We start from the raw sequence: 10,994 nt of genomic DNA, 5'->3' as shown, positions 1-10,994 counted from the left end.
AGTACTATGAGTGATGCCAGCATTATCAAATGTTGGTTAAAAAAAGACAACGTCTGACCCCATGGTGATACATATTTAAAAGATAACAGCGCGGAAAACGGGGACTTCAAGGGTAGAAAACACAGGACAAGCGCTTGTCCTGTGTTTTCTACCTTTGAACTCGCCGTTTTTCGCGCTGTTATTTTTAAATATGTATCACCAACTAGCCCCCCTTGCTATCCTGTGGTGATCACAGCTTAAAGTCAGAGAGCAAGAAAAGAAGTTTTGAAAGAGCATGGCATAACTCTGCGACACTACCTACTTTGTTCCTCTGATCTCCTAATCTGGCGAACACACTAGGAACAGCGCTACGCTTCAGGCGAACGCGTTCCATCGGCACTTCGATCACCGTGCCGGTCTGCACATCCGTAAAAGATGCCATTCTGATGAAGTCGCTGGGAAGAAAGTGTTTTATGCACAACTGAAAAAAAAAATGGGAAAAAATGGTGTCGCATGCAAAAAAAAAAACATTGCTGTCCCGATACACGAGATAAATGGCGTGCCCTAGTAGACACGACAAGCGCAGTGAAAAGCGGTTAATTTTGTGTTGCGGACACGCTTGGCGTAACAAGAAAGCGATGGTTACCACTGCATGTCTTGTTGGTTCAAAACCTTGACAAGCCACGGATCTTGTCCACGCCGCTCTCAGTTTCGGGTCTTTCGGGAAGCGGTAGACGCGGACACTTTAACACTTCACATCATAGTTGGACTTTCAGTTAGGAGCACAGCAAGAACCAGGCATTCTGGAGTGTGTCTACACAAGGTTTCTACGTCCAAGATAATTAACAACGCGCACGAAGAAAACTCGAGACAACACAACACGGCCTCGCGCAACAACAACAACTAACAGAACTACAGTAGCCCTCTTTTCACGCGCGAAATGCATCCACTAAAGGCGGAGCTCCCTCCTGCCACGTGACCTGGCAGCCGGCGCGCTGGATTTCAACGTCGTTTCTGTGAGCGGCGCAAACTAAATGTGGAGTACAAAACATGAGGGAATTCCGTAACAGGCATACGACCATTGACTACTGCTTGATGCTGCAGGAAATCTATGGCAAGCTCGCAAAAATGAAAAAAGACGAATAAGGGTGTACAGTCTGAGAAGTGATCATATATAAGCGTATTTGACTGCAGATGGGAGTCCCTGATCAAAAGGGAAATGCAGCAAAGACACAAAGAGAACGCAAAATTAAATGACGAACAAATAGGGCTAATAGCAGCCGGCATCGAGGTCGCAATAGAGAAAAGCCCTAGGGAAAGGTGGGATAATGATCAGAACCACTCATCAGTACGAAAATGAAACCAGCAAAATTCAGGAGCCCTCCACTACGGCACCTCTCTTTTCCTTTCTTCTTTCACTCCCTCCTTTATTCCTTCCCATACGGCGCGGTTCAGGTGTCCAACGATATATGAGACAGATACTGCGCCACTTCCTTTTCCCAAAAAACCAATTATTATTATTATTAAAGTGGCAAAACGCCGGAAAGGAAAGCGGAAGCCACAGTGGTGGTGGAGTGAGTGAGTGAGTGAAAACATTTATTGATTTCCAAAGGGATTCCCGGATCGGATCGAAGGCTCCGTCGTCGTCGTGCTTGCGCCGGCGACTAGAGTCTTCTATCAGCAAGGGTGGGCCCCTATTCCAAGGCTCCACTGAGTCGTGCTGCACCGGTCACGTGCTCTATAAAGGCCCTCTGGGCCGTGAGCTCGCTGCTGGTGAGACGGCTCTCCCATTGCTCCGCACTCGGGTGTTTGTGTTTGTGAAATGCCTCGTTACGTTCGCATTCCCATGTGATGTGGTAGAGTGTGGGTATGGCTCCGCTCCACGGACAGGTGTCCTTGTATTGCGATGGGTACATTTTGCTTAGTATATATAAATTGGGAAGGAGTTCGTTGCAATCTGCGCCAAGCAGTGGCCTCCTCCTTTGTCAGAGCTTTGTGTGGTGGCGGGTATCTAATCCTGACGCCTTTGCATAGGTTTAAAAGTTCTGTGTATCCCGTCTCGCAGGCTTGAAGGTGAAGACCCGGGGCGTGTGACTGCCCGGCTCGGATTGCTTCCCCTCGAGCTAAGCTGTCTGCCATTTCGTTCCCCTCTATTCCCGCGTGGCCTGGGATCCAAATTAAATTATGTCTGAGTTTTTCCAACCCTGCAGGGGCTACCCCGCCGAGTATCCTAAGGGCCGTTTTGCTGACTCTGCCCTTTGTATAGTTTTTGCACGTTTCTTTCGAATCTGTTAGTATGTTGAGTGGGCGACCGGTTCTGTAGCCTTCTGCTGCCGCCAGCGCGACGGCAATTTCTTCGGCCTCCGCTGCGCCCGCGACTTTTGCTGCGGCGCTCGTTAGCATTCTTCCTTTGCTGTCTACGACTACCAGTGCGGCTGCGTGTTCTGACCCGCACGGGTAGACGGCAGCGTCCGTGTATACTGTGTTTTCTTCCGAGGCTAGCGTTTTCTCTACGTACTCCGCCCTAGCCTTGCGTCGGTTTGCGTGAAGGTTAGGGTCCATATTTCTCGGTATGGGCTTAACGATAAAGGTTTCTCTAAGGTGGTCCGGCATCTCCGCGTATCTGTCTGTCAGTCCGCGAGTGTCCCGACCCAGCCTTTTCAGGAGCGCCCGTCCCGCAGGAGTGCCTCTTAGTCTGACTTTTTGTGCTCCCAGCAGCGCTTCCGCGAGTTCGTCGAAAGTGTTGCTGATGCCTAATTGTAGCAGTTTCTCGGTTGACGTGTTTCTGGGTAAGTGGAGAACCGTCTTGTAAGCCTTCCTCAGGATGGTGTCGGCTTGTTCTCTTTCCGCCTTGGTGGTTGCGTGGTACGGCAGGGAGTACGTAACTCGGCTGACTATGAGGCTGTTTACTAGCTTGAGGGTGTCTTCCTCTTTCATGCCGTATCTCTTTTGAGAGACGCGGTTGATCATGCGGCCCACCTGCTCTGCCGCTTTGCTTAGCAGGCTAATGGTGTGACTGCATTTGCGGCTGCCTTGTAGCCACATGCCCAAGATTCTTATCATGTTCTTTTCGGGTATGAGTTGACCCTCGAGGGTGACTTCCAGGGTTGCTTGGGTGGGATGTCTGCCGATTCTGAGGAGCTCCGATTTCTCTGTCGAGCACCGCAGTCCTCTTTCCTTTGTGTAATTTTCCACGCAGGTGGCAGCTTCTTGCAGCCTTTCTTGTTTTTCGCCTAGGGATCCCCGGGTGGTCCAGACCGTGACGTCGTCGGCGTACATCGCGTGCTGAATTCCCTCGATCTTCTTTAGTTTGTTTGCTAGTCCAATCATTGCCACGTTGAAGAGGACGGGCGAGATGACCGAGCCTTGAGGTGTGCCTTTACACGGGCTGTGGAAGACGTCGCTTCTTAGCTCGCCTAGCCCTACCGTTGCCGTTCTGTTGCCGAGAAAGTCCCTGACGTAGTCGTGGGTTCTCTTTCCGCGGTTGGCGTTGTTCAGGCCCTCCATGATGGCCACGTGGCTCACGTTGTCAAAGGCCCCCTTTATGTCGATGGCCATGACCACGTTTTCGCCCGCTTTCGGCATCGTTTCGAGCACTTCTTTGAGTTGGAGTAGCACGTCTTGCGTGGATAGGTTGGCTCTGAACCCAAACATGCTGTCCGGGTACAGTTGCTCCTTTTCTAGATGATTTTGGATTCTTCTGGTTATTATTTTCTCATAGAGCTTCCCCAGGCACGACGTGAGTGATATCGGCCTGAGGTTCTCTATCTGTAGTTTCTTGCCTGGTTTCGGGATCATCACGACGACGGCGTGTTTCTATTCCGCCGGGACTCTTCCTTCCTGCCATAGCGTGTTTAGATATTTGGTCAGTTGGTCTATTGCCTCGTCGTTGAGGTTGCGAATTAAGGAGTTTCGGATCTTGTCTGCTCCTGCCGCTGTGTTTTTTGTTGCCGACGCGACCGCTTCCATCACTTTTTCTCTCGTGATGGGTCTGTCCATCGTGGGGTTGTCTTCTCCGCGGTATTCTTCTTTATAACTTTCGACTTGGTCTTTTCCGTAGCATTTGACCTTGACCTCCTCTAGTAGTTGCTCGTCTGTTCCTTGGTATTGATGGGTTAACCGCTGTATCGCTTTGCTGCTTTCCGATTTGTTTTTGCTCGGATCCAAGAGGGCCTTGAGGATCTGCCACGTCCTAGCCGTGCTGAGGGTGCCGTTCAGCGAGTTGCTAAACTGTTGCCATCCCTGTCTTGCCAGCTGGTTCGCGTACTCCTCCGCCTGCCTGGTAATGTCCGCAATTTTCTTTTTGAGTTTTCTATTGAGTTTTTGTCTCTTCCACCGCTTGGTGAGTCCGCGTCTTGCCTCCCATAGCCTTAGTAGTCGCTTGTCCACCTCGGGTGTCTGTTCTGTTCTAACTACCTCTAGGGTGTAGAGGTCCTGGATTTGTCTTAGTTGTTGGCTCCAGTTCTCCGCCGATTCGATGGTTCCTCCTTCGAGCTGCTTGTAGTGCGCTCTAAAGGCGTCCCAATCTGTTAGCCGAGCCGTGCCAATCTTCCTCCTGACTTGTTCCGCCGTAAGGCTGATTCTTAGAATGTAGTGATCGCTGCCAAGGTTCTCTAGCAGGTTCTCCCACTCTGCGTTCTTGGCACCCCTGACGAAGCTTAGGTCGGGGCACGTGTCTGGACTCACGCTGTTTCCCTGTCTGGTCGGTTGATTTTCGTCGGTTAGAAGTTCACAGCCCACGCTTTCTGCCGCCGTGCATATGCCGCGCCCTTTTTTGTCCTCTTTGGGGTAGCCCCATTTTGGGCTTTTAGCGTTAAAATCGCCCGCAATTACCAGTGCGTTTTGTCCCGCCTTCTTTTTCGCCTCCGCAAAGAGTCTGATAAAGTCCCCTTTGGTCTGGCTGGGCGGGCTGTATAGGTTTACGATAAAGGTGCTGTTGGCTTTCCTTTTCTTTTTGGGTATTATTTCCGTAATTATGTGTTCTATCTGGGTATCATTAATTTCATCGTGCACAATGGCTACTACTTTGTTGCTTATGAGCGTTGCCGTACGGCCGTTTTCCTGACATGTATAGCCCCTTAGTGCGGGGGTGTTGTTAGTTTCCTGCAGGATGATTACGTCTGGTGGGGTTGCTTGGGTGTGGATAAATTGCTGGAGGAGGCCTTGCTTTCGTTTGTACCCCCTGCAGTTCCACTGCCAAATTTCTAATTGCTGTTGTTTGTGTTCTGCCATGATTGGTTAAAGTTGGTTGTACTCTGGGTTTCTGTGCCGAACCTTCGTTCGTTAAATAGTCTGTCTCTAGCGTCATTGACTCTTTGGGTGTTTGACTTTTTACGTAATTCCTAAAGCTTTGCTCCTTCTAGGGCAAACTTTTGTTGAGTTTGTTGAATTTCGTTTTTCATTTGGTTCATTTGCTCCATTATTTGAGCCATGAAATTTTCTATTTTGCTGTCGAGGTTTCCCTCATTGTTGCTTTGTTGCGTCTCCATAGGGGGAGGGGTTGGTGTTCTACGTGGTGAGCGCCCTGTTCTCACCTCCTGTTTCTCTCTAATGAGCTCATTGAGCTGTCTTCTCAGCTCGTTCGACTCTCTACGGCTCTGCTCGAGCTCGCGCTTAAGGTTCTTAATCTCTTCCCTAAATTGGTTGTCTTGTGTGTTTGTGTTTGAGTGCGGAGCATAAAGCGATTTGGGAGGGCCGTCTCTCCAGCTCACCTTAGTGCCGCCGCTCTTCTTTTGCTGTTTCTTCTGGCCCGGCTTGCCGAGGGGTGGGAAGGACTCGTCCCGGCCTTGTGGTCCCCGGCTCCGGCTTCGGCTGCGGCTCCGCGACTCGCTCCGGACCTGGCTCTCGTTCCGGAACCATCGCGGCCGTCTTCCGCGGCTGCAGCTGCGTCCGCGTCGCTGCTGTTGTTTGGGGCCCCATCTCAGCTCGCTCGCCGGCTTGAGGCGTTGTTTGCAGTCCTTGGTGCCCACCGCGTGGCCTCCGCCACACAGCAGGCATTTTGGCGTGCACTGGTGCATGTCCTCCGGGTTTCGGCAACCGCATTGCCGGCAGGTTCTGGATTCCGGGAACGGGCAGACGTCCATTCGGTGCCCCTGTTGGCCGCAGGCGTAGCACACTTGCCTCGTGGGCCGGTACGGGCAACACCACATCTCCCCGCCGTAATACAATACTTGTTTCGGGAGCGTAGGTCCGTCGAAGGTTATGACGGCCGTGCTAGAGTTGCCCAGCATGCGGGCCGCCAGGATCTTTACTCCTTGCGTGCGGGTTCTGAGGTTGGTCTTGAGTTCTTCCGGCGAGGTTCCTTGGTCCACGCCGTGGATAACGCCACGCAGCGTGCCTTCCGGTGCCGCCACGTGGGCACTAATGGCGTAGTCCTTGCCTCCAAAGTTCAACTGCGTTATGCTTCTGATCTTCTGGGCCGCTTCTTCGTTACTCGTGCTCACGATCATGATGTTCGAGCCGTTGCGTAGTCGGATGATCAAGTCTTCCACCTTGCATCCGTGCCCGGTGGCCATGACCACCGCCCGCGCCACTTGGTGCGTCTGCAGATCCTTGACTGCGAGTCCCCTCGGTCGCAGGACTATTTTGAGGTCTTCTCTCGGCAGCGGCGGAAGTCTCCGCCTAGGTGGCGCTCCCTCTCGCTTCGGGGATTCCCCGGAGGGATTCCCGGGTTTTCCCGCCGGATTTCCGGAATTTCCCGCCAAAACTTGCCGCTCGCTGCGTTGTTGGCGCCTTTTTTGCCGTCTCGACATGGCAATCTCCCAATCTGCGTTGGTGTCGGTTCTTACTTGTGAAATTTGCGTTGGGGTGCTGCTTTCGAGGGCTTGGTTCCCCGTCGCCATCGCCGCTGCCTCCGGTCCGCCCGGGACTTGCCGCTGCTGCTGCACGGGAGTCGTCGCGATGTCTTCTTCCATCAGAGATTCTGCCGAAAATCTCATCGGTCCTCCCACCGTGGGTCGGTCGTAGTTGGGGATGTTCGGTCGGGACATCATTCCGGGTCTTCTCGCCTCGGGCCGAGACCGAGGAGGCCGCGGGGTCCCGTAGTCGTTCTAGGCCTCGTTAGGCTTAGCGTAGGGTCCGCCACTCGGAAAATGCCAAGTCCGATAAAATCCGAAAAGTCGGGCCCACCGGCTTGAAATTTGGGTCCTCGTGGTCCTCGTTACTTGCTGCGTCGATTCCAACCAAAGTGTTGGTAGTCCAGTCGAATTATCCGGGTCCCAGGGCCCGAAAACTGCGGAGCGCATGTGACACACGTCCGCTCGCCTCGGATGCTCGCAGCGCCCCCTTCGTGGTGGTGGAATACGAATATCAAGGACGCCATAAAGCAACTACGGGTGGCCTCAAGGAAACATACCAAAAATGGAAATCTTATCGACAATAAAAAAAACGAAGTACAGGTCCTCGTCCAGGGTAAAATGTGTATGGCAAATCTGTAGAAACAATTTAGCATCTTATACTCGAATGTGAGGGTATCCATCCGGATGTCGATGCAGGCACTCTGCCTGAGGCCCTACGGCTGGGAGGTAAAAAGGTCACTACTTGCCCTAAGGGAATACGTCGACTTAGGGCAGGTAGTGACCGCTGATCCCGATCATGAGAGGGAAATAACTAGAAGATGAAGAATAGAGTGGAGCGCATATGGCAGGTTCTCTCAGATCATGAATGACAGTTTACCAATATCCCTCAAGAGAAAAGTGTACAATACCTGTATCTTGCCGGTACTCATCTACGGGGAAGAAACGTGGAGGCTAACGAAAAGGGTCCACCTTAGGTTAAGGACAACGCAGCGAGCTATGGAAAGAAAAATGATAGGTGTAACGTTAAGAGACCGGAAGATAGCGGAGTGGGTGAGGGAACAAACGCAGGTTGATGACATCCTAGTCGAAATTAAAAGGAAGAAATTGATTTGGACAGGGTATGTTTGGTTTGGTTTATGGGGGTTTAACGTCCCAAAGCAACTCAGGCTATGAGAGACGCCGTAGTGAAGGGCTCCGGAAATTTCGACCACCTGGGGTTCTTTAAGATAACGCTGAGCGTTCTGTCTCCCACATTCAGTTCTGGTTATAATGGAACAGACATGACCAAATAAGAGACAGGAGAGGGACACACCAGTGACGTATCCGGGTGGGTGTTGCCTTGTTACCAGATCCAAAGAGAGGCCTCTGCTTTCTTGGCTGCTCAGGAGCTCTCCTGTGCCATCACTGCAAGAATAAGGACGAACTTGCTTTCTATGGTAAAAGGAAGGGTGATTCAGGGGTCTGCACAGCATAAAAACTATACTATCAGCTGAAAACGCAATAAAGTACAACACCGTGAATTTAATCTGAAAATTATCAACTGGCCGCCAAAAACTGGCCAAAAAATCTACCATCGTGAAAAAATTATGCGCCGAGAAGCTTGGCGATGATAGTCATGTGCTTTTGCGAGAAAACTACGCAGCAACGAAGCTTTTTCGGAATTCCATCACATATATGTGATGGAATAGAGTATAGAGGATTGCATAGAGTATACTCTATGCAATGACGAAGGGATTTGGAACACGCAGGACCCTGGGTCCCCGCACAGCCCCACTGCACTCTACGTTCGTGAGTTCATGGAGTTCCATGCCATAGGCGGCCCAGTTAGTGGCAATATTTTGCCTTGCCGGGTCCGTCGAGAGCAGTAGGACCTCCCATTCCTCACTCGTGGTCAGATGCTGGCGGGTATGACGGGATTATTTCTTCCGATGGTCGTCACGCATGCCGTTGAGCGCATACCAGCAGAGCACGGGGGACAATCTACTTTGCATAGCCCGCGGTCTGAATGATATCTGGACGATCGCCAGTCCAGCACGCACTACCTCAACTCGGTGGTGCTCTGGGTGCCTGTTGATGCGAGCCCTACAGTGTGCTATTTAACGAAAGCCTGACGCAATACGCTTGGGTAGGAACCCCACAGCAGTTCAAATTATCTCGGTTGTCAGATTAATACGGGCCGAATGATGATTTACTGTACTACAGTTCCGGCGGCCTAAAGAAATAGATTCGAAATATTTGCTTTTAACATCTAATGCAAAACTCTATAACTCGGTTCACTCTAAATGAGAATCCACAAGGCATCGTTTATCGCTGTTACTAACTTTTTAACTCTGCACCCACAGGAGAAGGCGGCCAAACACATGAGGGCGTACGGACTGGCGTGTCCGGACTGAGGGGGATCGTGGACAAAGACCCTGAATTATCATTTGTCTATAGTGAATCCTCTTAGCGTTGAAGGGAACCTACTGCAGTGGCAAGGGGGACAATTGCCAGGGTACCGAAGGGGCACGGCTGATAAGAGGCGGAGGTAAATCCCGGATGTCGCTGTTAATGCGTGGTCATTGGTCCCCACCAATCCCCACCTACGAGGTATTTCCAGCGGCGACGCTGAGATCTGCCCTCGCCAGATATCTGCGTCTCCCTGCGTCGCCTTGCTGCAATCGCAGGAATTTCGCCTTCAGCGACGCTTGTGACCGAGACGCCGAAGCTACGCCGAAGAAAGGCTGGTTCGGCCTTAACAGTTAACGCACGAAGGCCCAAGTTGTGACAAAGAACAGTGCCTGGCGGTAGCCATCTTCTGGCGCAAAAAAACGCACATTTTAACCCTAGCCCTTCTTGTCAGTACAACGATAATCTTGACCAGAATGACCACATTTATGCCAAGATTCAGGACAAAGCTAGCATTTTTTACGGTAATATGAGATGTTGTGAGAGCGTTTAGTTTCAAAGGTGCGAAAAACCCAGGACTTCTCTGCCTTTTTGCCGCAGGTCCAAATCTGGAGATTCCTGCCCGAAACGTTCTATGTGATTGCGAAAATCTATCATTCCGAATGCGTGGCACAAATCGGGGAAGGTGCACCGCATACAAAAAAGGCCTTCCCGTCTTGTCTGCGAATGACTGTTACACCAGTAGTTACTCTAAGTGGCCTGTATTTCTGGTGTGGATGCGTTTGTGTGTGTTGGGTTTCATGACGCATAAGCAGATGAGGCTCTCTTCTATTGTCTTTAATTGAACAAAAAAGGGATACCATCGAACATATAAGCGTACCTTTTTTTGTTTCAACATATTTGGAAAATAAATAGGCGATAATATTCTGGATCAGAATCAGTTTATAGGAGTGAAAGTAAAATATAAGGTGGACAAATTTATACAGAAGGAAATTATATTCCAATCCCCTCCAGTAACAAATTACTGGCACAGAGAGTTCCCACCGTATATGCACCAGCCTTGTACTAACTTTGTGGCCAGCTGCTTGGGAAAGACAAAACAAGGCAGAGATGCTCGGTGGCCAAGCACGTGCACGTGACCATTGGCAGTAATTCTCACCTGCGTCCCGGCCGCCGAGGCTGCTGGCCAACACCGACCACGCCCACGTGGTGACAGTGGTCCAGGCACTTATATGACTGCAGGTGGTGTCTGCCACCGCACAGATGACTCCGCTCTTCACTGATCCCCTCTCACCCTGAAGAAGCAGCCGTGAACATCATTGTTTCCAGGATCCACTGAACACTATCCACACAACAAAAAAATAGTGATGCCGCCACCGTCCGGAAGACGTTGAACAAGTGACGTCACCAATCACGAATTGGATACATCAGCGACGCCACGAATCAATCACCAATTGGGTTGCTAATGATTTCCTAATGGCGCCCGCCATCTTGAATTTATCAGTGGCGTCATCAAGTGGCGGCCATCGCGGGTATAGCAGTGACGTCACCAATCAATCTCCACTTCGATATACTAATGACGTCACCAGTCAATTGCCAGTTGGGCTGCTATATCGATTTACTATGGGGGGCGCCATCTTGAATTCCTCGACAATAGAAAATTTCACGCCTAAGGGAGGTGGTAGCAGACCCCAATAAATCGAGAAACGTGACGAGTAAGAGCTAACGCTCATAAAATGTGCACCGAATAATCCCCATTGTATCTCATGAGTGAGCTCTCCAGATGAACCTGTTAGGATGAGGTAGTCGCATCCTCTGCAATGGACGCGA

General features: G+C 51.0%; 1 long non-coding RNA gene across 1 annotated transcript; it reads right to left on the bottom strand.

Moving 5' to 3' along the window:
* Nucleotides 1–390: 390 nt before the first annotated feature.
* Nucleotides 391–10,500, bottom strand: LOC144100704 (uncharacterized). Its single transcript, XR_013307809.1, has 3 exons — nucleotides 10,324–10,500; nucleotides 8,089–8,180; nucleotides 391–460 (listed from the first exon to the last, which is right to left on the bottom strand). It is a non-coding gene; the product is annotated as an uncharacterized LOC144100704 (long non-coding RNA).
* Nucleotides 10,501–10,994: the final 494 nt, after the last annotated feature.

The sequence above is a fragment of the Amblyomma americanum genome, chromosome 8, assembly GCF_052857255.1.
Source record: "Amblyomma americanum isolate KBUSLIRL-KWMA chromosome 8, ASM5285725v1, whole genome shotgun sequence".
In the NCBI taxonomy this organism is placed as follows: Eukaryota; Metazoa; Arthropoda; class Arachnida; order Ixodida; family Ixodidae; genus Amblyomma; species Amblyomma americanum.
The sequence above is the reverse complement of the archived record's forward strand: the minus strand, read 5'-3'. Positions and strand labels throughout refer to the sequence as shown.